Below are 27,862 nucleotides of genomic sequence, written 5' to 3' on the forward strand. Positions count from 1 at the left end.
AGCTTCACACGAAGGCTACTGCCCTTTGTTTCTCCAACCACTGGAGGTTACCCAGCTATGGAACCAGCTAAGGGCTTTGCAGTATTTGAGCCATGATCCTTCCTGAATGAGACCCAAGATGACTCTACTTTTAAGCCAAGTCCAGTGAGCGTTATAGCCGTATGTCCTGACTATATTCCTTGAGGGTGAGAATGACAGCTTAGAGATGCCTGACAGCTCATTCATTTATTCAGTGAATATTAATCGGGAACTGAACAACAGCCACCCTCAAAGTCCCTCCTTCATCGGATGTTCAGTCTGGAGACCAATGACAAGGAATTTTCAAGATTAGACTCTGAACCCCAGATTTTTACATCTTGAGGGGGAAGGGTCTCAGGAAACCTCTACAGTGAAAGGAGCTCCCCTCAAGTGGGAGGAAATGAATGGCCCAGCCATGTCTTCCAAAGAACCATCTGAGAGGCGCCCAGTCCCTTTTCTGTGCTTCCAAACAATCCCCCCGCCCAGCGTCCACATCCTCACATTGCGGGGTGGCAGGCGGCCCGGTGTCTGTCTCTCCCAGTGAGCTGTGGGGGCCTTGAGAACAAGGGTGAGGGTCTCAGTCACCCGAGTGTCTGCCCTTGGGCACAGGAAAGAGGATGTGTCACCATGCCCTGAATGAAAGGCCGTCCAAAGGGGCCTTGGAGAGAAGGACGAGTGCCTGGAAATTCTGACTGGCCCTGGATCGGGACCTGGCTTGAGAAGAGGCTTCTATTGACCACTCAGTGCCCACAAAACCTCTGAGGTTAGCTTTAGTCTGCCCTGTTCTTAGCAGACTGTATTTCATTTTGAGCAACCCCAGGAGAGGAAAATCCAAATTTCTCTCTCAAATATTGAATTAATCCATACATGAACAGTTAGTGATTTTTATAAAGAGATTCACCATGGAAGAGTAGTTCTTTCATTTCTGCTCTCCCTGGCTGTCTGAGTCAAGAGACCCTGCCAGGCTGGTAGCCATCAGGGTGCCCGACCCATCTCCCTACCATATTTATGCCGCTCATGACTGGCAGGAAAAAGGGTCTGAAATCTTGAAATGGAGAAATGTGTTTTCCAAAATCCAAACATCTCACAAATATATGCTATGAAGACCCTAAAAAGAGTTCTCGGCACCTCATACAGACACAAGGACAGAACATGAGAACATAGTCCCAGCCTTTAAAGAGAGAAAACAGACATTCCAACAAGCAGATTCAAAGTCACTCCGGGTCAGACACAGTGGCTCACGCCTGTAATCCCACCACTTTGAGAGGCCAAGGCAGGTGGATCACCTGAGGTCAGGAGTTTGAGACCAGCCTGGCCAACATGGTGAAACCCCATCTCTACTAAAAATACAAAAATAGCCAGGCGTGGTGGTGCACACCTGTAATCCCAGCTACCCAGGAGGCTGAGGGAAGGAGAATCGCTGTAACCTGGGAGGCAGAGGCTGCAGTGAGCCGAGATTGCACCACAACACTCCGGCCTGGGTGACAAGAGCAAAACTCCATCTCAAAAAAAAAAAAAAAAAAAGTAACTTGGAAGTCTACAAGAAAGATACCACTGGCTGGTTGGGTATCGATAGAACTGCTTTCTCCCCTGACGAAGGCTCTGGGGAGATACTTACTCTTACGACACTAAACACCTTCCTGCCCCAGGGTCTTGGCACCTGCCCTGCCTTGTGCCTGGGACTCTGTCCCCCAGGTCACTATGTGGCTGACTGGCCAACAGGATTCCTCCAAGGCCTTTTCCTAGGTCTTCCCATCTAGTATCATGCCCTGTCCTGTAGCTGCTCCTTATTGCACTCCTGTGTTTTCTTCATAGCCCTTATCGCTGTCTGCAAAGGGATTTGTCTCCATTGCCACTATAACAAATTTCAGCAAACAGAGGGGTTTAAAACAACACAAATTTATTATCTTGCAGTTGTGCAGGCCAGAAGTCCAGAAGCTCTCACTGGGCTCAGGTCAAGGTGTCGGCAGAGCTGAGCTCCTTCCAGAGGCTTCAGGGGGAAATCCCTGTTCTTGCCTTTTCTGGTTTCTAGAGGTCACCTGCATTCCTTGGCTCATGGCCCACTCCTTTGTCTTCAGAACCAGTAATGGCCCGTCAGGTCTTTCTCATGATGCCATTTCTAGGGCTCTGATTCTCTGCCTCCCTCTTCCCCTTATGAGGACTCTTGAATGTAGATTGGGAACAGCTGAATAATTCAGGCTCCTCTCCCAACCTCGAGGCCAGCACATGAGCAACCTTATCTCCCCCAGGCCGTGGTACATAACAGCAGCAGGTTCCAGGGATAAGGAGGGCCTGGGAGGTGGAGGCCGTTATTTTTTCTACCACAGCAACTATCTTGATTATGTATTGACTCACTCATTTATTATCTGTCTCCACCACGAGGATGTAAGACTCACAAGAGCCAAGACCTTGTCCATCTTGCTCTCCACTGTCTCTGTAGCACCAGAAGAACGCCTGGCACAGAGTAGGTGCTCAGTAAACATTTGCTACACGATTGAATGAAGGAGTAGATTTGCAATACAAACAAAGTGGGAAAGGCCAAGGAGGGAAGGAGAGTGGAGACCTCCAAGCCTTCCTGTTCTGAAATTATCTGATTCATTCTACAAGATTAGCAAAGCCTCCCAAGATGTGGGCGTTCAGGGCCAATGTTTCATAATCAGCTCTGCGAGGTTGGCGCTGGGTCTGGGATGAGGCAGGCGGCCGGAGTGACTGGGGGCCCGAGCTGCCAGGCTCATCAGGGAGCCACCCCAGGCTCTGCCCCCTCAGGCAGCTTCTCTCCATGCTGCTCCCAGGGCTGGGGACGCTGGGCTTGTCTGCCAGCTGTCACTTCTGTCTTCCCCAGAGTACCTCAAGAGTTTTACGATAAGAAAAGAAGCAAGCTGGAAAGAAGAGCATCTCAGGGATATGTAATTAGGATAAAAATATCCCTCATAGGCTCTGGGCAATGGGGAAAGTGGAGATTGCTTGCGTTCCTGGGCCCAGTGGAACCACGAGGGCTTTTGAAACATAATGATTCGCGCAGGTTTTTAGCATTGATGAGCCTGTGCAGTGGTGAATGCCATCTATACAGGTGTGCGGTGGCAAAAGATGTGTGGTTAAATTCTCGAAGGGGAGAAGTTTAAACGGAGCTGCATGTAAATACAGGACCTTTGCTTGGGGTGAGAAGGAAAGGGGAAATGGAAATAGCGAGGGGACGAGCTTCCTTAATTGCATGTGGCAGAAGGAAACGGCTATTTCAAAGGCGAACATTGAACGTGGGAGGTGGAGGAGGCCTTGGATGCTCCCAACAGCATCCCTTTACCCCTTGATCTCCCATCCCTTCTTCCGTCTTGAGACAGGCCACGGAGCCCCAGGCCCATCACTGTCAGTGGCTCCCAGGTAGCCAGGGGTGCTCCCGCCCCAGCCCCCAGCACCCCCCCAGCCATCTTCATTCCTCAGCCCCACCTGACACGTTGCCCCTGACAGGGCTCAGTAGATTCCTGCTGGATGAAAAAGGCATGGCTGAAAGAATCTTCACTCTAAGATAAAAATGCTTACCCAGGAAGAAACAGAAAGAGAAATTAAAGAATGTGTCTTGAGAGAAACGGAACAATAAGCAGACTTCAACCTGAGGGCTTTTTGAAGTCAGGTTCTCCTTCACGCGGTCTGACGGGCCACTGCATTCCTCTCTTGTCTAATCTTTTCTTTTTTTGGACAGAGAAGGATTACTGCAGGTTAATATTGATAATGTCTACTTTTTCTCTTAGGACAGTAGTGAGGGTGAGGAAGTTCAAATCAAAAATACAAAACAGAAGTAAAATCCCCTGACATGGAAATAAGCCTTCCTTCTTGGGAAACTATCAACGTAAATATGTTTCTCTTTTTTTTTTTTTTTTTTTTTTTTTTTTTTTTTTTGAGACGAAGTCTCGCTCTTTCACCCAGGCTGGAGTGCAGTGGCGCGACCTTGGCTCACTGCAAGCTCCGCCTCCCGGGTTCACGCCATTCTCCTGCCTCAGCCTCCCGAGTAGCTGGGACTACAGGCGCCCGCCACCGCGCCCAGCTAACTTTTTGTATTTTTGGTAGAGACGGGGTTTCACCGTGTTAGCCAGGATGGTCTCGATCTCCTGACCTCGTGATCCGCCCATCTCGGCCTCCGAAAGTGCTGGGATTACAGGCGTGAGCCACCACGCCCGGCAATATGTTTCTCTAAAATGTAACTTTAGAGTCTGGAATATATTTGACATCTTAAAAATGGTCTTCAAGACTTTATGGTAAGGCCAGGTGCGGTGGCTCATGCCTGTAATTTCAGCACTTTGGGATGCTGAGGCAGGCAGATCATTTGAGGTCAGGAGTTCAAGACCAGCCTGGCCAACATGGTGAAACTCTGTCTCTGTCTAATTCAAAAATTAGCCAGGCATGGTGGCGAGTGCCTGTAATCCCAGCTACTCAGGAGGCTGAGGCATGAGAATCACTTGAACTCGGGAGGCTGAGGTTGCAGTGAGCTGAGATTGCACCACTGCACACTCCAGTCCGGGTGACAGAGTGAGACACTGTCTCAAAAAAAAAAAAAAAAAAAAGACTTTATGTTAAGCACATCAAATGTTCAATGAGGCATTTGTTAGAGATGGTCAGTCCTCAATTTTGGGGTGAAAAGATTTGCAAAAATTTGTCAATAATAATGTGATGACATCCAGAGCTGGTCCCACCACTGGCTCTCTCCTGCCACCTGCCCAGTAGTGGCTTCAGGCCACACTCCCTTGGCAGAAGAACATGCTATGCATGCCTCCTGAGCACCCTTCTTCTGCCTCCTGGCCCGTTTTCCCTGTGCTGCTCCCTGGAGTCTGAGAAACAGATGTTGCCCTGGTCCCCTCCCTGGTAGAGCCCAAGAGATTCCCTACAGCTGTGCTAGCCAGTGCTGCAGCCACAGGCCACATGGGGTCACAGAGCACTTAGAATACGCCCCCTCCCCCCCCAAAAAAAAGAATGTTCTGTATCTCATGATAATTTTATTGCACATTGAAATTTTAATATTTTGGACATATTGGGCTAAATAAAATACATTAATCAAATTGATTTTATCCTGATCTTTAAATACTCCTAGGCTGGGCATGGTGGCTCATGCCTGTAATCCCAGCACTTTGGGAGGCCAAGGCAGGCAGGATCACTTGAGGTCAGGAGTTCGAGACCAGCCTGGCCAACATGGTGAAACCCCGTCTCTATTACAATTACAAAAATTAGCCGGGCCTGGTGGTGCATGCCTGTAGTCCCAGCTACTCCGGAGGCTGAGGCAGGAGAAATGCTTGATCCTGGCAGGTGGAGGTTGCAGTGAGCTGAGATTGCCCCACTGCACTCCAGCTTGGGCAATAGAGTGAGACTCCGTCACAAAAACAAAAACAAAAAAAAAAAAAAAATCTAAAATCTGGCTGCTAGAAAATTTAAGATTATATATAAGGCTCACATTACATTTTCACTGGGCATCATTGCTGTAGAACCTTGCTGCTCAGAGTCTGGTCTACAGGCCAGCAGATCAGCATTGCCTGGGAGCTTGTTAGAAATGTGGACAATCAGGCCCCAGACCTGGGAATTCAGAATCAGCGTTTGAACAAGATCCCCAAGTGATCCTGGTGCACATTAGGGTTTGAAGACCATGCGTGGGTGGGGGGAATGGCAGTCAGTCTCACTCACCATGGGAGGGAGCGCAAATGCCGACAAATGCTCTGGAGGGCAAATTGCCAAAGTCTATCAACATCTGTAATGTCTGGGTCCAGTGAGGAATTTGTCCAACAAGCCACATGGACAAAGATATATATACAAGGACACCCACTGCAGCATTATTTCAAATAGGGGTCAAAGAATCAAACAAATTTACAAGAAAAAAACAAAAAAGTGGGCAAAGGACATGAACAGACACTTCTCAAAAGAGGACATTTATGCATCCAAAAAACACATGAAAAAATGCTCATCATCACTGGCCATCAGAGAAATGCAAATCAAAACCACAGTGAGATACCATCTCACACCAGTTAGAATGGCCATCATTAAAAAGTCAGGAAACAACAGGTGCTGGAGAGGATGTGGAGAAATAGGAACACTTTTACACTGTTGGTGGGACTGTAAACTAGTTCAACCATTGTGAAAGTCAGTGTGGCGATTCCTCAGGGATCTAGAACTAGAAATACCATTTGACCCAGCCATCCCATTACTGGGTATATACCCAAAGGACTATAAATCATGCTGCTATAAAGACACATGCACACGTATGTTTATTGAGGCACTATTCACAATAGCAAAGACTTGGAACCAACCCAAATGTCCAACAACGATAGACTGGATTAAGAAAATGTGGCACATATACACCATGGAATACTATGCAGCCATAAAAAATGATGAGTTCATGTCCTTTGTAGGGACATGGATGAAACTGGAAACCATCATTCTCAGTAAACTATCACAAGGACAAAAAACCAAACACCGCATGTTCTCACTCATAGGTGAGAATTGAACAATGAGAACTCATGGACACAGGAAGGGGAACATCACATTCTGGGGACTGTTGTGGGGTGGGGGGGATGGGGGAGGGACAGCATTAGGAGATATACCTAATGCTAAATGACGAGTTAATGGGTGCAGCAAAACAACATGGCACATGGATACATATGTAACAAACCTGCACATTGTGCACATGTACCCTAAAACCTAAAGTATAATAATAAAAAAACAAAACAAAACAAAACAAAAATCCTAACAAACAGCCTCATGTTGCCTAGGTTAGCATTCAACCCAACCATGATGAAGAGGGAACTGCTTAAATACACTGTGGTCCAGCCAATGGAAGACTATGGGGCTGCTTAAAAAATTAAAGTAGAGCTGTGTGTGATGAGTTGGAAAGATCTCAAACATTAATAAAAAAGTTGCAGGGTGATATTGTTGTAGGATAGTTTTCGGTTTTTGTTTAAGGGATAGATTATATACACAAGATTGCACATATATAAGAGTGTTGAGATAGAACTTGTATTTTAGAGATAGGGTCTCACTGTGTTGCCCAGGCTGTTCTTAAATTTCTGGGCTTGGCCAGGCGCAGTGGCCCATGCCTGTAATCCCAGCACTTTGGGAGACCGAGGCGGGTGGATCACCTGAGGTCAGAAGTTGGAGACCAGCCTGGCCAACATGGTGAAACCCCATCTCTACTAAAAATACAAAGGGGGTGGTGGTGGGCACCTGTAATCCCAGCTACTTGGGAGGCTGAGGCAGGAGAATCGCTTGAACCTGGGAGGCAGAGGTTGCAGTGAGCCAAGCCATTGGACTCCAGCCTAGGCAACAAGATTGAAACTGTCTCAAAAAAAACCAAAACAACTCCTGGGCTCAAGCAATCCTCCCACCTCGGCCTCCCAAAATGGAGATAGAACTTTTAAAATAATTTTTTTTTTTACATTTAAAAGTTATATCTCAGCTTGGTCAAAAAAAATTAAAACAGTACCAAACGAAATACATCGGAAATAGAGACCCCCTTCTCTTATTGGTAACCCTAACGGCCTGCAAATCCCCCACCCTAGTCCCACTGTTGACAGTTTCTTAGATACTGTTTTCATACGTTTTATACATTTATATTTGTTTTTGTAAATGGGATAATACTGTATACACTGTTCTGCGATTTGCTTTCTTCCCTTAGCAATCTGTCTGTGAGATGGATCCAAGTTCATTCATACATCTTTGTGCTTTTTAACAGTTGAACAATAATGGATGGATACATAGATGATTTTCTTTTTTGTTGTTCTTACTACAAAAGACGTGCTACAATAAACAAGGCTTGCTTGTGACTGTGCATACAAGCTTTTTCCAAGAAAAACTATTACTGGGTTGAAGGAATCCACGTATGATTGTAAAATACGGCCAAATTGCTTTGCCCAGGGCTCTGCTCTTCCAAGTGACCTTCTCACCCAATGTCTCTCGGCCCTCATGATGCTCACACATCTCAATTCTGGACATTACCAGTGCCTGTAATTTTCATCAGACAATGAGTGAAATATGTGATCGCAATATTTTATTTTGCATTTCTCTCATTAGAAATGACACTAATGACCCGGGCGTGGTGGTTCATGCCTATAATCATCCCAGCACCTTGGGAGGCAGAGGTGGGCAGATCACCAGAGGTCAGGAGTTCGAGACCAGCCTGGCCAACATGGTGAAATGCCAACTCTACTAAAAATACAAAAATTAGCCATGTGTGATGGCACATGCCTGTAACCCCAGCTACTCAGGAGGCTGAGGCAGGAGAATCACCTGAACTCAGGAGGCAGAGGTTGCAGTTAGCAGAGATCACACCACTGCACTCCAGCCTGGGCAACAGAGCAAGACTGTCAAAAAAAAGAAAAAGACACTAATGGCTGGGCAAGGTGGCACATGCCTGTAATCCCAGCACTTTGGGAGGCTAAGGCAGGAAGATCACTTGACCTCAGGAGTTCAAGATCAGCCTGGGCAATATAGTAAGACCCTATCTTTACAAAAATTTTAAAAAAAAATTTTTTTTTTAATTAGCCAGTGATGGTGGTGCACACCTATAGTCCTAGCTACTTGGGAAACTGAAACAGGAGAATCACTCGAACCCAGGAAGTTGAGGCTGCAGTGAGCAAGGATCACACCACTGCCATCCAGCCTGGCTGGCAGAGCGAGATCCCATCTCAAAAGAAATGACACTGAGCCTATTTTCATATATGCGTTCACCATTTGTGTTTCTTTTCCTGTCAATTGCCTATTTATATTCTTTTTCCATTTTTTCCTTTTTAAAAATATTTCTGATTTTAAAAACCCTTTATATGTTTTGTATATTAATTTTGGGGGTAAGTTATACTGAAAATATTTTCTCCAGCCTGCAATGTTTTTAAACATTGTTTATGGTGCACTTTGTCATGTGGAAGTTTAAAACCGTTAGGTAGTCAAATGTTTTCATTTATGGATTCTGAGTTTCGTGAATCACCCATCCCAATATTATTTATTTAGGGAAAATACTATTTTATTCTAACAATTTTTAATGTGTTTTTATGTTTAGCTCTTTATTTATTTTTATATTTGGTATAAAATAGGGACTATAACTTTACCCTCCAAATGGATAGCCAACACCGTATTAAATAGCCCATCCTTTTCCCATTGGCTCACAATGCCATTATATCATGTGCTAATTTCCCCCATAGTCCTAATCTGATTTGAAATGCCTCCTCCTGTTCCACTGATAGATTAATCTACTCTTGTCCCAGCTGCGTAGGTTTAATCACTGTGGCTTTCTTGTGTGTTTCCTTATCTGGCAGACTAAGTTCCCATTTATTATTCTCATTAGTCCTTGCTTGCCATGCATTTTCTTTTCCAGGTGAATTTTAAAATCAGCTTGTCAAGTTCTCTAGAAAATCCCTTTTGGAATTTTGTGCAATTACGTGTAATTAATAGGTTAATTTGTAGATAACTTATGTTCTTATAACATCAAGTCCTTCAATTTGAGATCATGGTTTCTCTTTCCATTTATTCAGCTTTTCTTTTATATCTTTTTTCTGCTTTCTCCATATAGTTCTTAAACCTGCCCTGTTACAGAGTGTGATGTAGCTTTAATTACCTTTGCAAACAGAATCTTCCTTTTCCATCGTGACATTTTCTGATTAGGTTTTGTGGGTATCTAGGCAAGTGATAGTTTCTGTAGGGTACTCTTAACTATCTGTCTGAATTCTCTTATTTGTTTTAATAGTTTCTGAATTTATTATTTTGGCTTCCCTAGGTATATGATCTTGTTTCGTGCAAATAATGGCAGACGGTCTGTTCCTTCCAATGCAACTCATTTAGGGACAGGGGAGTGGTTCTGATCTGTTTTGTACTGGCTGGGACCCGCCGTGCAATGCTGCAGATCAGCGGGATGGTGCTTTTGGTTGTCTCATTTCATTTTTTTTTTTTTTTGAGACAGAGTCTCACTCTGTTGCCTAGGCTGGAGTGCAGTGGCATGATCTCGGTCACTGCAACCTGCACCTCCCAGGTTCGAGCGATTCTCCCACCTCAGCCTCCTGAGTAGCTGGGATGACAGGCGTGCGCCACCATGCCTGGCTAAATTTTGTATTTTAAGTAGATTTAAAATACAGAGTTTCACCATGTTGGCCATGCTGATTTCAAACTCCTGACCTCAAGTGATCCACCTGCCTCAGCCTCCCAGAGTGCTGGGATCACAGGGATGAGCCACCGCACCCAGCCTTGGTTGTCTCATTTCTGATTTCCAAGGATGTTTCTGCTCCAGCAGGAGGATGCAAGTCAAAGACAAGGAGTGTGACAGGAGTGCTGGGAGACGGGCACTCACCGAATGGTGCCCAAATGGGACCAGCACCGTGGTTGGGAGCTGGCGAGCTTGGCCGGTGGTGAGCCGTGGATGGGAGCTGGCGAGCTTGGCCGGTGGTGAGCCGTGGCTGGGAGCTGGCGAGCTTGGCCGGTGGTGAGCCGTGGATGGGAGCGGGCAAGCTTGGCCGGTGGTGAGCCACAGGGTCTTCTGAGCCAGCTCAACCCACTGCGAGGCTCTTCTTTGGTGAGATGTGGTGCTGGGGGTGTGGTCAGGGCCAGACACCAGGAAACTCTCAGGCCACGACCTGTGTATCTCTAGATAGTTCTGGTCTTCTTTAATGTGTTCCTTAAATAGAGCAGAAATCGGCCTCCTATGACATCCACTCCTGGATTCTCCCCTCAGGAGACACATGGAAGCCTCAACTGTTGGAAAAACCAGGCAGGTGTCCCTTGAGTTTTCTTCAGGCCAAACCCTCTGGGTTACTTCAGCCATTCGCACGCCCCTCTTAACCCCAGGCCATCCCAGATCCCCTCCCATGACACACTCAACCTGGTGCCTGTCCTTCCTGATGGGGGTCTCAGAACCCAAGGCCTGCAGAGTGGGCGCCCCTCCACGAGTGCGGTCTCACAGACAGTGGCACCAGGGGGCGCCCATTCAGCGATCCAGCTTCACAGTGTATTTGCCATCGACTAAAACGCCATCGTCTTTTTCACATGTGCTCCTGCTAAGCTAGATTTGGAATTTTATTTTTATTTATTTATTTATTCATTTATTTATTTATTTAATTTTTTTGAGAAAGAGTCTCACTCTGTCACCCAGGCTGGAGGGCAGTGGTGTGATCTTGGCTCACTGCAACCTCTGCCTCCGGGTTCAAGCAATTCTTCTGCCTCAGCCTCCGGAGTAGCTGGGATTATAAGTGTGCACCACCATGTCTGGCTAATTTTTGTATTTATAGTAGAGGCGAGGTTTCGCCATGTTGGCCAGGCTGGTCTCGAACTCCTGACCTCAGGTGATTCACCCACCTTGGCCTCCCAAAGTGCTGGGATTACACGTGTGAGCCACCGTGCCCAGCCTAGACTTGGAACTTTAGATTGTTTTGTCCTAAACTTCCCATGGCTACACCAGCCCGTTACTCCAGACCACTGAGATCAGCTTCATCCTGGCTCTGGCACCTGGCATGTGTACCATCCTCCTAGCTGGATGGCAGCCCCACATTGGAAGGCCTGCCTCCTGGATCCTCATCTGAATTGCTGATGTGAATGAGAGGAGGAACCAACAGCACAGACTCCTGTGTCTGGACTGACACTGCTGTGGCCTCAGCCAGGCCCATCTCTCTCCATGTGCCGTTCAACAACAATAAAATCACAAATGAACCCCATAAAATGCTTTATGGAAACCTATAGACATCAGATTAAAGATCACAGTCTGGTGGCCCCTATGTTGGATTTAGTGTTCTGTTCACCCAACCCATATTTTTAAAAATTATGACAGTTACAAGCATTTTTAAAAATTCAGAGATTTCTACATAATAATCTGGATTTTCAGCTTTCCTTGAAAAATCTGAAGATCTGATACCCTTGATTATTCCATGGTGATGTAGCTGGAGTGGGGTGTGTATTAGTCTGTTTTCACGCAGCTGATAAAGACATACCTAAGACTGGGCAACTTACTAAAGAAAGAGGTTTAATGGACTCACAGTTCCACGTGGCTGCGGAGGCCTTACAATCATGGCAGAAGGTGAAAGGCACATCTCACGTGGCAGACAAGAGAAGAATGAGCTTGTGCAGGCAAACTCCCATTTTTAAAGCCATCAGATCTCATGAGACTCATTCACTATCACGAGAACAGAGCCCCCATAATTCAATCACCTCCCACCAGGTTCCTCCCACGACATGTGGGAATTGTGGGAGTTACAATTCAAGATGAGATTTGGGTGGGGACACAGTCAAACCATATCAGAGTGGAAGCATCTCCTTTCAATGGGGGCACTTCTCTTTGATGTGTCACCATCTCCACCTCGCCCTGTCGCCTCACTCCCAGCCTGTTCCACTCATTTACATCACCTGCCTGACTGCTGTAGGCCATTGAGCTATGATTTTCATCAGACGCAACCAGTTACCTAACTTGTGAGGCCAGCAACCAAACACTGGTAAACAGGTTTAGTTGACTTGGTGTGTTCCCAGTGACCTCCCGCTGGTTCTCAGGCCCAGCACATGCTTTGCCTCTCCTCACAGATCATGCTGTTAGTAATCTCATCTAGCCTCTTGCCTGGGATGGACGTCAAGCTCACTACACTGTAAACTCCAGAACAGCTCATGTTACTCCCAGTGACAATCAGAATCCCCCCTGGCCTGCCCTCAGGTGTCCTGGCTCTCTCCTCTCAGCATTCCCCGTGGACTCATGGGCACCCCTGGCTGAGCTAGCTCACCCAGAGCTCTCTCTCTTCCCTGGGTTGAGGCTTGGTTCTACGGAAGCTGGGGTCATCACAGCCCGTTTTCTGCCTTGGGGTTTGGTCCCAGTTCCTCAGAGCAGTGACTTTCGGTTCCTTTGCAGGTGTGATCTGTCTGCTCCTGTTAGAGCCTCCTTTCCCCAGAGGGCTGGGTGGGCCCCACTGGGGAGCTGGAGGGCTCAACTTTGTCACTACACTTGCCACCCAGAACACTGTTACTGTCCCTTTCTGGCATTTCTTGGTTTCAGACAATCTCACCTACCCCTCAAAGAAGGCGGAAGCTTCCTGTTGTGGTCTGGCCCTTTGCCGTCTTTAAGTGTTCCTCACTGAACAGTAATCCCCTCCGTGTGCCCCCAACGAATCATTCACCATCTTGTGCTAACTGCGTTTCTTCCTGATCCAAACTTGCTTTCTGGAGATGGGGGCCATGCAGAAGGAAAGGCGGGTGTATCAGGAGGTCTGGTCTCTGGGGACTGAAGGGATGATTTTGCCAAAATGGTCGATGTCACTGGACCACATGCCATGGTAAACCTTGGACAACCAGTTCTCCAGCGAAGAAAACAAGCCCGTGATTTGTAGTGTTTGCCAATTTCTACCGTGGAGACACTCTAACCACAGCTCCCACCAGGGTGGCTGCATTCACAACCAGCTCTTGGGGCTCCTGGAAAACTGGGATTTGAGCCTGTAGGAGCCAGTGCCAGCACCCCATGGGCACATGTGTTATCAACTCACATCTGCCAACTCCTGGCAAGGTCTGCCTGCCTCTAGGACTGTAGACATTTTTATTAGAGACTCCTGTCACTCCTATTAGGAGTCAGACAGATTAATAATCACTTATCTTTACTTAGAGCTCTTTTAATCCCCAAACTCTTATTTATAAGTTATTTTATAAATTAATAATGATATATGATAATATATATCATATATCATATTATATTATAATTAATGACATATATGTCATATACCATTATTAAAATCAATTAATTATTAAATAATTATAATATATAATTATATATTATATTATTAAATATATAACATATAATAGATATATAATATATTATATAAGTATTAATTGCATATTATATAAATATCTATTACAATAATATACATATATTTATTTATTATAAATTATATTTATTTATATTATTTATAATTATATTATATTATATTCATATTATATTAACTTATTTATAAGTTAATTCAGTTTTACCTCTTCCTTGTGATCAGGCTTGGGAAGGATGTTTTTTCTACCTGCCTGGTCTACTTCCTTGACTGTGTGATCAGGGTCAAACTGTCCATTCTTCTGAGCTTCACTTTATTTATCTGAGAAATGGGAGTTGCTAGTCCATTAGCAGTTAGCAGAGCAGGTGCTGCGCGATGACCGTGGCTCTCACTGACTGGGAGCCATACCCTGGGCTCTGTTAGTTCGTTAAACCACTTAGGCAAGTAGGTCTTGGAATCTTCATTCACAGCCAAGGAAACTGGTTTGGTCTTACACAGTTAAATACTATACTCTAGATCACACAGCTAGTTGGTGGTGGAGCTAAGATTTAAATTTGTAGCTGACGTGGTGTTTTAAAACTTAGTTACAGACATTTAAAAATCTGAGATTTCATCGAAGAATCTGGACTTTTACCTTCTGAAAAACTGAAAATTCTAGCACCCAAGGCCTATGTCACTCCGTGAGGCTGTAACTGGAGCTAACTGGAAGCTGCTGCCTTTGAAGGGGTATTTCCCCCGTGCGCCCCAGTCCCCGCCTCTCCCTAGTGTCTCACATCTCGCCTGCTTCACTCACACCAAGCTTCACATTTCGTGATTTTCCCCATGGGCCAGAATGAGAGGAAGAAACTGAGGCACAGAATGTTTTGGCAATTAATTAAGCTCAAATCAGAGAGGCCACAGCAGAGCTAAGAACCGGTCTTTCACAGTCAGGCTACGTGATCAAAACCACAGCACCTCAGTGGCTCACGCCTATAATCCCAGCACTTTGAGAGGCCGAGGCGGGCAGATCACGAGGTCAGGAGATCGAGACCATCCTGGCTAACATAGTGAATCCCTGTCTCTACTAAAAATGCAAAAAAAATTAGCTGGGCGTGGTGGCGGGCGCCTGTAGTCCCAGCTACTCGGGAGGCTGAGGCAGGAGAATGGCATGAACCTGGGAAGCGGAGCTTGCAGTGAGCCCAGATCGCGCCACTGCACTCCAGCCTGGGCGGCAGAGCGAGACTCCATCTCAAAAAAAAAAAAAAAAAAAAAACCCACAGCGCCTTCTCACTACAAAGCCATGTCTTTACAAACTGTTTTAATCCCTTCTGTCCCCATATTGCACTTTGTATAACCCTCTCCTTCCTAGGAAACCATTTGAGTGGGTGTCTTTTTGTTTGAATATGTTCTTACAAAACATTATTGTTGTCTTGGGTGCATGCATTTTAAATTGACTGAAGCGATATCATAGCTTTCATTCTGTGTTCCCCCTTTTCACCAAAGGATCTTCCATGCTGCTGCGTGCACAGCAAGCTCTTGCTTCTGGCTGCTGCAAAACACCCCATGTATGCTTTGACCACACTACTTGTCCACTCTCCCAGTGATGGGCATCCAGGTTCCCTGTAAATCTCTGCTGCACAAAGAATGACAACCCATATAGGTGGGTTGTCAAAGTGAGCCCTGGGGTATATGCCCAGGAGTGAAGCTGCTGGGTCATAGGATATGCTCATATTTAATTTGCCTAAATTGTACCTGATTATTCGCCACAATGGCTGTCGTGGTCTATGTTCCTGGGTTTCTCTATCCAGCACAGATGTTGAGGGAGAAGGGAGGGCTTTGCATCAGTAACTAGGCCCTTGGAATGGAGTTCAAGGCAGGCTTGCCTCATGCCAAAGGCACCAGAACACATAGGCAGAGAGATTGGAGAATGGCAATCTTTCGGAGTCCAGGAGCATAGAACTTAGAGGAAGGAACCTGAGATCTGGGTTCGAGTCCTGCCTCTGCCACTTCCAGGGCAAGTCACTTGGCCCTTCTCTATCCTGGCTGCCTGCCAAGGGGGTGATCTGCCCAGCGCTAGGGTGTTCTCTCAGAAAAGTAGTTCTTTTCTTTTGAGACAGAGACTTGCTCTGTCACCCAGGCTGGAGTGCGGTGGCACGATCTCGGCTCACTGCAACCTCTATTCTCCGGGTTCAAGCAATTCTCCTGCCTCAGCCTCCCGAGTAGCTGGGATTACAGGCGTGTACCACCAAGCCTGGCTAATTTTTGTGTTTTTAGTAGAGATGGGGTTTCACCATGTTGGCCAGGCTGGTCTCGAACTCCTGACCTCAAATGATCCACCCGTCTTGGCCTCCCAAAGTGCTGGGATTACAGGCATGAGCCACTGTGCCCTGACTTGTTTTTTTTTTTTTGAGACAGAGTCTTGCTCTATTGGCCAGGCTGGTGTGCAGTGGTGTAATCTTGGCTCACCACAACCTCTGCCTCCCAGGTTCAAGCGATTCTCCTGCCTCAGCCTCTCGAGTAGCTGGGATTACAGGTGTACACCACCACACCTGGCTAATTTTTGTATTTTTGGTAGAGATGGGATTTCACCATGTTGGCCAGGCTGGTCTTGAACTCTCAACCTCAAGTGATCTGCCTGCGTTGCCCCATTTCTTTATCTGTAAGTTGGGAAGACTAACAGAAACTTAAGTGAAGCTGTTTGAGTGCTCAGAAAATATTCATCCTTTTCTTCATTCATTCCCAACGCTGAGGTAAATGTACAATGCATTTCATCTTCAATGCTGGAGCTTCTGTGCATGCTCGGTCGCACTTAGGGCACCCTGGTATCCCCTCTAGCTGGTTCAGGGACTCACGGGACAGAGGCCCTGCTAAAGAGCAGGATTTGGGACTGATCAGGGCAAACAGAAGGTGAGGTCGGAAGTGTGCTGAAGCCATGGCGGGTAGGCTCAGGGAGGGATGGTCGTGGTCCTCATGGGCCGTAGTTGGGGAGGAAGAGGAAGAGGAAGAGGAAGCTAAGGTTTTCATGTCTGATCAGCTCTTCTATAAAGTGGGGGGTCCAAATTCTTTGCCAGTGCTGAGAGGCTTGAGTTGAAGACTTGAGGGTGAATCCTTTGGTCAGCTGTTGAGGACAGGCTTGAGATGGACAAGTGCGAGGATTGATTTTGAGAGTTGACCGCCATAGGTCAAGTTCTTCCAGAAGCAGATCCTAGGCCTTGGTACCAGTGATTCATAAAAGAAGGGCTCCCAGGAGAAACCAGTAAGGGAGTAGGGGATAAAGGACAGGGAAGGGGAGGAAGCCAGATGTGGTTTCAGGTGAAGTCTCACCTCTGGCCTGATCTCACAGGAGCTGTGGAGTGTAAATTACGCATCCAAATTTGTCCTGCAGGGAGGCAAGAAACTGGGCTTTTGTACATGTACTCCAGGCCCACGTTGGCTATCTTGGGTAGGGATAGGGAATGTGGACCTCCCGGGTTTCTCCTGGATTTCCCCATGAGTGAGGTGGTTCCAGTGCCCAAGGGCAGTCATCTGAGGTACCAGGGTTAGGTCTTTGGCAGCAAAGCAACAGAGCCCCCAGAAGTGGGGATGGGAGCAGGGGGTCGGTCAATGGGTCCCAGGGAACTGGGTAGGACAGCAGCTGTGCTCTCTGTAAGAACCTGGCTATGGTTGGAAACCATCATCTCTGTCTACACTTGTGCTTTGCCAGTGCTGCTCCCTTCGCTTGCCAGGATGCTCCCCGTCTCTTTGCCCCACCACCTCCTATTCACCTGAAGTAGGAGCATCTCAGCTGCAGAGTAGCTTCTTTGGTGAATCCTTCCCTGACCCACCAGGCTGAGTCTCCCGGAACACCCTCCCAAGCTACTGTTTTCTCTTCACAAGCCTCTACACCTGGTCATATTTTCTTAGTTGTTTATGGTTCTGTGTCTTGCTCCTTCGCTGGACTGTGGGCAGGGCCTGGGTCTGTGTTGGTCCCTGATGCCGGCGGCTGAGCCGGGGGGAAGAGAGCCAGAGGGGAAGGGAAGGGTAAGAGGGTAGTGACCACAGGCGGGCCGCCTGCTGGCTGCTGCACCACCAGCTCTGCTTTCCTCCAGCCCTGCCCAGGGCAGCAGGTGATCGTGGGGCTGATCTTGACGAGTAGCTTCGAGGACAGGGGCCACAGGAGGACAGGCTGCCAGCGAGTGAAAGGTGCCATGGAGAGAGTGGCTCTGGGGGGCCACAGTGGGGTTCTGGCTTGTTGGAGAGCTGGTGGGGTCCAAAGAGGCCTGAAGGCCTGCACAGGGGATGAGATGAAGGGACGGTGGCCTCTGGGAGGTCAGAGAGCAGTTGCTATGGGAATGAGCATGTGGAACTTGATGATTTGTCCCTATTGGCAGATACTGATGATAAAACAAGTTGTGTGACATTGGACAATTTGCCTTATCTCTCGCAGCCTCAGCTTCCCCATGGGTTAATGAAGATAAGTATGTCATGAAGGTTCAATAAGAGGAAGATCCTGGGGGAAAGTTTATTTTTCCCACCACACTTGTATCTGTCAGTGTTTGCTGCATAAAAAACAGCCTCAAATCTCAATACTTAATGACAGTAAACATTGATTTTCCACTCCTGGGTCTGCACGTCTGCTGTGGTTGGCTAATCTAGCTGGGCTCTCTTGGACTCAACTGGACAAGGCTGGACTCCAGGTTTCTAATCTTGTCCAGGTCTGTGCCTAACATCCTCATTCCTGGGCCAGGCTGAAGGGCTGGAGTTTTCCTGGCCATCCTTTCTCATGGCAGATTGCAAGGGCCCAGGAGGGCTAGTAGAAACTCAATGTGCCCTTAAAGCCCTCAGCTCAGAACTGGTGCTTTTGCCCACATTGCATTGGCCAAAGTCATGTGGCCAAGCCCAACATCAGTGGGGCAGAGACACAGATTCATCACGCTCTAGTGCAAGATGCTACAAGGCCCCGTGATGAAGGACGTGGCTGCAAAGCCCTGCAGCAGGGAAGGGCCCCTCTGCCGCAGCACCCCTCCTCCTCCTCTAGGCTTCTCCAGTGCACTAAGCTCTTGGAGAAAGTGCAGAAACCTTTCCCATAGTGAACTGGAAAGCTCACTGTGATGCCAGGTATGAGGCACAGTTTCTAGCTGTCAGCTGTGACTCTAGTGATCAATGACACATCCTTGTCCTGGAGTCTTAACTGTGGGCCTGAGTTTCCCAGATGAGGGTTCCACCATCCAAATACCCAGAGCACCTGCTGTTAGAAAGTGTTGTCATCCTTGTCCCCTTGCTCTGATCCTGGTGACATTAACAGAGACTTCAGAGCTGTCATTTCAGTATCAGCCAAAGCTGTCAATTTTCCAGCCCTCCATCCTGAGCTCCTTTGATGTGACGGGTTCAAAGCACTTTCTAAGCTGCTTGAATCTTCAAGGAAAGCATGGGCCTGACTCTCATGGCACAGATACTGGGGAGTGAATAGCAGAGATTTGGGGACCTGATGATCTCAACATCCCAGTGGGAATCCTGGCTCATGGGGGATAAGGCCTAAGTGAATGCCCATGTCTAAGAGTTGACCTGGCATGAGGGTTTCCCCAGCAGAGGATGCAGTAGACAGGGCTGCTGGTGGGTAGGCAGGGGGTAGGCAGGGACCCAGCCTGGGGAGGTTGGCCTGATCCCACAAGGAGCTGTGGAGTGTAAATTACACCTCCAAGTTTGTCCTGCAGGGAGGCAAGAAACTGGGCTTTTGCACGCATACTCCAGGCCCCCGTTGGCTATCTTGGTGGGGCACAGGAATGTAGACCTCCCAGATTTCTCCCAGATCTCCCCATGGGCAAGGTGGCTCCAGTGCCCAAGGGTAGTTGTCTGAGGCAACAGGCTCAGATCTTTCACAGCAAAGGGGGTGTTGGCTCTGAACTCAGAGAAAGGGGTGATTTAGAAGGGAGTGCAGAGACTGCTGGGGAGTGGGGCAAAGCACCTGCCAGGTGGTCCTGGGAAGTCTGCCCAAAACAAGGCGAGAAGAATGTCGAACAACCTAGCTTCAGGAAGTTGGGGCTGGTTGGAATGAAGTAGTTGGGAGAAGACAGAATCCAGCTCCATTAGTGCCAGGGTCCCCCAGCCCTGGACAGCAAGGGCCTGGGGAGGGGTTATAACCTGGTGCTCACTGGGGAGCTGGGAAGAACCGGGTGTCTGGGGTGGGAGTCATGATGTCCCTTCTGGTCCCAGCTGGTGGGTGGGTGGAGACAGGGTGGGTGCTTGGGCTCAGTCTTTACTTTCCTTCCCTTAAGCTTGGGCCTCTTCCCCAGCGCTGCCACGGCACTCCCTTCCGCACGCAGATTCTGACCAAGACTGGCATTGGCTTTTACCCTTTTCAAGTCTCCAGACATGTGGTTTGGGTCCAGTGGAGACTGGACCGTGCCCACAGATAGCAAGTGCCAGCTTCACCCCTCCCACCTCTCAGCCCACCATAGTCCCGGGGGGCAGACCTGCTGTCCTCCAGGAGGTAGACTCCCCAAATGCCAGGTTTCACACCACCCTACCCACCCGCTGAGCCTGAGTGGCTTGTGTCTGCCACAGCGTCTCTGACTGCCTTCTCTGCCCTGGGCTGGCAGCCCCCTGGCTCTGTGCCTGTCCTCCTCCGGGATCTCACTACCATCTAGCTAGAGAGTCCGGGGTCCCCACCCACCACCTCCACCCCCTCTCTCATCTCTCTCATCTTGAAATGTCCCCTGGGATGCTGCTCTTCTGACAACATCTTTGACTGCTCAGGCAAGCTGCTCAACCTCTCCGAGACTCAGTGTCCCCATCTGTAAGCTGAAGATATCAAACCCACCTGCACTATTAGATAAAATATAAATTAGATCACATATGTGAGCACATCTGGCCCACTTCTTCCACATTTAATGATCAATCAACATCCATTCTTTCTTTTTTTTTTTTTTTCAATCGAGATAAGTTCTTGCGATGTTGCCTCCTTTCTTTCCCTCCAAGTGCCGGTCAGAGCTCACAGCCTTCCAAGCCCCAGGAACCCACAAAATCAGGCCATCTTTGTGAGATGTGCCAGCTCAAATTCCCTGCAGCCCGACTACCAGAAATTTGCCCCTTTGAAAGTTTCCACAAGTATTTCTGAGATGCCCCCAAGGAGCCCCTCCCTGCTCCCTCCCAGGGCAGCACGGGGGCACCTTTCCTTCCTCCTCTGCCAGGTCCTAATGTGCAGGTCTCTGACAGGCACTGCCCCAGGTACCGCAAGAACACCAGGGTCATTGTCCCAGCCTAGGGCTCTGTGCCAGGTGCTAAAGCTACCCATCCACAGTCTTGCAGCTTCTGCATGGCAGAGAGGGGAAAACCCCCTGCCCCGTGCTAGGCTTTGGTTTGTACCCAGAGACCCACAAAGGAGTGCACACCATCAGTCTCTGTCTGATGCTCAGTCATTCCAGAAGCTAAATCAAGCCATGGGTTGTGGGAGAAAACAGAAGGTATGTCCTATCTACTCCCATTCCTCCGCCCATCCAGAGTACCTCCCTCTCCTGGTCACAAAATGAGACCTGCCTTGCTCTTCTGTGGATGGAAACTTGCAGGAGCCTAGCTTTGCCATGCCAACGCACACTGCCCATCCACCTCCATCCTGTAGCCCCAGCCGAGACACTTGTGCTGCTGAAGAGAGTGCAGCCCCTCCCCTCTGGCTAGTCCCACAGCACACGCTTCAGCTGAGACAGCCAAGAAGAGCAAGGGGACCGCCTGCACTCACCACAGTGCTTGTCGTGGGCTGCTTTGGTCACCTCACCCTCATCTGTGCACGCTGCTGCGTGACTCTGGTTCTCTGTAATTGACCTTTTTCTTATTGGTGTGAGCATTGTTGCAACTATTCGGGCATCGTAGGTGTTTCCATGGTATTTGCAGCTTTTGTACAGAAACCTTTAGAAGTATATAGACTGGGAATGTTTTTGTATGATAAAAATAGACACGTTTAGGCAAGATGATTTCTTTTCTTTCTTTCTTTGTTGTTGTTTTTTTTTGTTTCGTTTTTTTGTTGTTGTTGTTGCTGTTGCTGTTGTTGTTGTTGAGACGGAATCTCACCCTGTTACCCAGGCTGGAGTACAATGGCACAATCTCGGCTCACTGCAACCTCCGCCTCCCAGGTTGAAGCAATTCTCCTGCCTCAGCCTCCCGAGTAGCTGGGATTACAGGCGCCTGCCACCATGCCCAGCTAATTTTTTTTGTATCTTTAGTAGAGATGGGGTTTCATCATGTTGGCCAGGCTGGTCTCGAACTCCTGACCTCATGAACCACCCGCCTCAGCCTCCCTAAGTGCTGGGATTACAGGCGGGAGCCACCGCGCCCACCAGTCTTTTTCTTTTTTTTGAGACAGGGTCTCATTCTGTTGCCCAGGCTGGAGTGTAGGAGCACAATCTTTGTTCACTGCAGTCTGCATTTCTCAGGCTCAAGGGATTCTCCCATTTCAGCCTCCCAAGTAGCTGAGACTATAGGCGTGTGCCACCATGCTCAGCTAATTTTTTTTTTTTTTTTTTTTTTTTTTTTTTTTTTTTTTGAGACGGAGTCTCGCTCTGTCACCCAGGCTGGAGTGCAGTGGCGCAGTCTCGGCTCACTGCAAGCTCCGCCTCCCGGGTTCACGCCATTCTCCTGCCTCAGCCTCTCCGAGTAGCTGGGACTACAGGCGCCCGCCACCACGCCCGGCTAATTTTTTGTATTTTTAGTAGAGACAGGGTTTCACTGTGGTCTCGATCTCCTGACCTCGTGATCCACCCGCCTCGGCCTCCCAAAGTGCTGGGATTACAAGCGTGAGCCACCGCGCCCGGCTAATTTTTTTTTTTTTTTGAGACAGAGTCTCACTCTGTCACCCAGACTGGAGTGCAGTGGCATGATCTCTGCTCACTGCAGCCTCTGCCTCCCAGGTTCAAGCGATTCTCATGCCTCAGCCTCCTGAGTAGCTGGGATTACAGGTACACACCACCATGCCTGACTAATTTTTTTTTGTATTTATAGTAGCGACAGGGTTTCAGCATGTTGACCAGGCTGGTCTTGAGCTCCTGACCTCAAATGATTCACTGGCCTCGGCCTCCCAAAGTGCTGGGATTACAGGTGTGAGCCACCGTGCCTGGCCTAATTTTTTATTTTTATTTTTTTTTTAATAGAGACGAGTTCTCATTATGTTGCCCAGGCTGGTCTCTAACTCCTGGGCTCGAGCGATCTTCCCACCTCAGTGTCCCACAGGGCTGAGATTCTAGGCACGAGTCACTGCGCCCAGCAATACGCTGTTCTCTAACCTCCCCCTGCTTTGTGTGTGTGCATGCACATATGCACGCTCGTACCAATTACATGAGCTAGGTTACATAGGCTGATTTTCAACAAACTATTACAGTGTTTAGCTCAAAAAGTGGTTATTTAGGCTGGGCGCGGTGGCTGACGCCTGTAATCCCATCACTTTGGGAAGCTGAGGCAGGTGGATCACCTGAGGTCGGGAGTTCGAGACCAGCCTGGCCAACATGTAGTGAAACCGCATCTCTACTAAAAAATACAAAAATTAGCTGGGTGTGGTGGCACATGCCTGCAGTCCTGGCTACTTGAGAAGCTGAGGTAGGGGAATCGCTTGAACTTGGGAGGCGGAGGTTGCAGTGAGCCGAGATCGCACCACTGCACTCCAGCCTAGGCGACACAGCAAGACTCTGTCTCTCAAAAAAAAGAAAAAAAAGTGGTTATTTTAAAAAAAGATAATTTGACTTATAGAACATTTTCAAGGATGGTACAAAGAATTCCTCTATACCCTCTGCTTTCCCCAATTAATGTTTTAGCATACTGTTTATCATCATTTCACTCATATTACTATTATCATTTTTCTGAATTATTGACAAGTTGCTGACGATGCCCCATTGTTCCTAAATATATCAATGTGTTTTTCCTAAGTGATAAAGACTCTTCTTTGTAACCACATTCAACCGCCAAAATCAGGAAATTAACATGGATGAAATACCACCATCTAATTCTTAGACCCTTCGTTCAAATGTTTTTAATAGTCTTAATAACAATATATACATCTATTATTTACATATTTATGGAAGTTATATATAACTTTTATACACACACACACACACATATAATTTCCCCCTTCTGGGCTGAGGCTCTCAATCCAGGATGATTTGTTACATGTAATTGTCATATCCCTTCAGTGTCCTTTAATTGGGCACAGTTCCTTGCCTTTTCTTGTCTTTTGTGACCTTGGCATTTTTCAATAGAATAAGCTAATAATTTTGTAGACTGTCCCTCAATTTTGGGTTTTCAGGTGTCTCCACATGACATGGCCTGGATTCTGCGTTTTCTGCAGGAGTGCATAGCAGCAATGCTATGTCCTCTGTGCACCCATCTCAGGGGGTACAATGGCCTTCTACTGTTACTGCAGAACTTAACACTGCACACTTGGTTAAGCTGGTGGCTGCCAGGTTACAATAAGGATTGTAAAGTTACTAGTTTTTGCTTTTAATAACAATTTAAGGCCAGGCGCAATGACTCACGCCTGTAATCCTAGCACTTTGGGAAACCGAGATGGGCAAATCATCTGAGTCCAGGAGTTTTAGACCAGCCTGGGCAACATGGCAAAATTCCGTCTCTACAAAAAATACAAAAAAATTAGCCAAACGTGGTGATGCATGCCTATAGTCCCAGGTACTTGGGAGGCTGAGGTGTGAGGATCGCTGGAGCCTGTGAGGTCGAGGCTGCCATGAGCCGTGATCATGCCACTGCACTCCAGCCTGGACAACAGAGTGAGACCCTGTCTTGGAAAAAAAAAGAAAAAGAACAATGTAATAACATTTTTCCTCAAACTCTCACCCACTTTGTTTAGCATGTATTGACGATTCTTGCCTGAATCAGTCACTACTATGATGATTGCCAAATGGTGACTGTTTTTGTTGTTACTTCGACAGTTATTAATTGGCATTCCACTGTGGGGAGGAGCCTTCCCTTCTCCTTTATTTATGTCAGTATAGGCTCATGAATTCCTATTTTATTCGATCGATTATAATTATTTTTATTATTCATTTTGATGTTTGAATTGTGCTAGATGCACCTTTCAACTGTTCCTTCAGGTGGCTCCTGGCTCCTGTATCTTTTTGACAAATCCCCATTATTTTAGAATTTTCTTGCTTTCTGGGGCAACAGGTGTTGTGGGTACTTGTTAGATCTTCTTGGGCTCGATTCAAAGGCTGCTAGAATCAGCCATTTCTCAAGGAGCATAGGCTATCTTTCACGGAGGATGACATTTAGCAGCTAAGATCTGAGCAGCAGGTGTTCTCATTGCTGTTGGAGTGTTGTGGGCCCTCTCAGCAGACAGAGTGAGGAAATAGTGTGTGCACATACACTCATTCATGCACCTGTATTTATCTATATATCTTTTTTTTTTTTTTTAATACCAAATCTCACTCTGTTGCCTAGGCTGGAGTGCAGTGGTGCGATCTCAGCTCACTGCAACCTCTGCCTCCTGGGTTCCAGCAATTCTCCTGCTTCAGCCTCCCAAGTAGCTCAAATTACAGGCATCCGCGACCATGCCTGGCTCATTTTTGTGTTTTTAGTAGAGACAGGGTTTCACCATGTTGGCCAGGCTAGTCTCGAACTTGGGACCTCAGGTGATCCACTCACCTCGGTTTCCCAAAGTGCTGGGATTACAGGTGTGAGCCATTGCACCCGACCAGTATTTACCTGTATATCTTAAAAGCCCGAGTTCGCACAGACACTTCCCATTCCAATCCAATGCCCCACAGCCATGGGACCTTTCTCCTTTCTGTGTTTGTAGCTCCTTTCTCCGAGAGTGAGAAGCCTGGCTCCTGCTTCTTCCCCGTGTATTATCCCCAAGAAGAGTAATCCCCTTCTTGGATTACCTGCTTATTCCCCTGTGTATACCCTGCTTCTGGCTCTGCTGCTCCCCTGACGCCACCACCTCCTTGGTTCTAGCTGTGCAGACTTCTAAGGCCCTGGTCATGTCCTTATCCCAGCTGCTCCCTCGTCCCCACTGGCTCTGCAGCCTCCTGCATCCTGACCACCTCCCTGGCCCCAGGTCCGAGGTCTGCTGGCCCTGGACACTTCAAAGGAAGGGAAAGGAAAGGAACCAGTAAAATGTTTTTAAAAAAAGAGAAGGGAGGGAAGAGGAAGAGCTAATTGTTTTGTTTTTGTTTTGTTTGTATTTTTTTTTCTCTTAACAAAAGCCACATTCAATTATTGTTTTTTTTAAGAACGCACATTTTGGAGTCCATTCAAAGCCATGTGGCTGAAGAGAGATTCCTGGGTCTGAAGGAGGCCTCAAAAGCTCTTCCCAAATCTGTCCCCCCGCCCCACCACACTGCCCACCTTTCCTATCTCATTAAATATCACCAACATCAACCAAGTTACTACAGCCAAAGATCTAGGGTCACCCTCCCTGGCTCTCGCTCGTTGACCACGCTCTGTTCGATGGGCTAATCTGGTTCCACCTCCATCCTTGCCTCTCTCCTGCTGCTGCATCTCCCTAATTCAAGCACTTGAGTGGGGTTGCTTGAACCCCCAGCATCCACACCATAGCCGAGGTGATAGTTCTAAAATGTAAATCTGATCACATCACACACACGCCAGCTTTTAATTGCCTTTAGTGGCTCCAAACCACTCCTTTTTTTTTTTTTTTTTTTGAGATGGAGTCTCACTCTGTTGCCCAGGCTGGATGGAGTGCAGTGGTGCCATCTTGGCTCACTGCAAGCTCTGCCTCCTGGGTTCATGCCATTCTCCTGCCTCAGCCTCCCGAGTAGCTGGGACTACAGGCGCCCGCCACCACGCCCAGCTAATTTTTGTATTTTTAGTAGAGAATTTTTTGCTGTATTAGCCAGGATGGTCTCGATCTCCTGACCTTGTGATCCACCCGCCTCGGCCTCCCAAAGTGCTGGGATTACAGGTGTGAGCCACCGCTCCTGGCCAGCTCCAAACCACTCAAGACAAAACTCGAATTCTGCCAGGCCCCAAGGGCCCAAGAGACCCATGCTCTGGCCCTTCTTTCTCCCCCACTTCTTCACCCACGTGGGGCTCTATGATTCTGAAGTTTGGGGGAGAGGATGTGGTTGAAGGTTGAGACCATCCTGAGGGCAGGAGAGAGGTACAGGAAAGCATTTCAGGGGTTGCAGAGAGGGGATAGGCCAGGCCGGGAGGAGGTGGCCCCCACCCCTAGTGAGAGCTGGACAGGAGGCTGCGTCCAGCCTTTCCCTCAGATGAGCTGGCTCAGAGCAGGGCAAACGCAGCAGGAGGTCTCCTTCCAGAACTCAAAGGCTCGGGCTGCGCCCTCAGACTCCACACTGACCCTCACTCAGCCTTGGGATGTGTGAATGCCTGGGTCAGTGGGCTCCGAGACCTGGACTGAATCCAGCTCTGCCTCTGTGGCCTTGAGAAACTTCCCAGCCTCCACAGGCGGGGAGTCTCCCCACTGGGAAATGGAAGTAATAAAAACAGCAGCCACCCCGCAAACCCATACCATTCTCTCCACCACAGCTGAGTGGTGTTTTCACCGTCCTCTCTAGTGGCTTTCTCATCTAACTTGAAACAAATGCTTTGGTGCGGGGAGAAACTGAGCAGGGTGTTTGGTTTGGTTTGTTTCCCACTTTTTTTTTTAGATGGAGTTTCGCTCTTGTCACCCAGGCTGGACTGCAATGGCGCAATCTCGGCTCACCACAACCTCCGCCTCCCAGGTTCAAGCGATTCTCCTGCCTCCGCCTCCCAAGTGTCTGGGATTACAGGCATGCACCACCACGCCTATCTAATTTTGTATTTTTAGTAGAGATGAGGTTTCACCATGTTGGCCAGGCTGGTTTCGAACTCCTGACCTCAGGTGATCCACCTGCCTCAGCTTCCCAAAGTGCTGGGATTACAGGTGTGAGCCACCGCGCCTGGCCTGTTTCCCACTTCTTAGTACTGTCCCACCACTGGTAAAATCTCCACAATCATTCTGTATGCTCTTCCATTTAAAACGAGGCCTGGAAGACTCTTGCGGGGGGTTCCCAGCACCCCAGGGCTCCTGCTCTGCCTGCATGGCCTTCCTCTGTGCCTAGTCCTGTTTTACGCCTCATTTAGAGACAGCAAACAGTGCTAAAGTTAAAATTACCCCCTGGGAAACTTGAGCCTGTTCAACGACTTTCCTG

The 27,862-nt window shown here is 48.0% G+C and overlaps 1 protein-coding gene across 2 annotated transcripts in view; it reads left to right on the forward strand.

Annotated features, from left to right (window-relative positions):
• Positions 1–27,862, forward strand: part of INPP5D (inositol polyphosphate-5-phosphatase D) — a 156,104-nt gene that overhangs the window by 29,805 nt on the left and 98,437 nt on the right. The gene's annotated exons all lie outside the window — the stretch shown is intronic.

This window comes from Symphalangus syndactylus, chromosome 8, assembly GCF_028878055.3.
Source record: "Symphalangus syndactylus isolate Jambi chromosome 8, NHGRI_mSymSyn1-v2.1_pri, whole genome shotgun sequence".
Lineage (NCBI taxonomy): Eukaryota > Metazoa > Chordata > Mammalia > Primates > Hylobatidae > Symphalangus > Symphalangus syndactylus.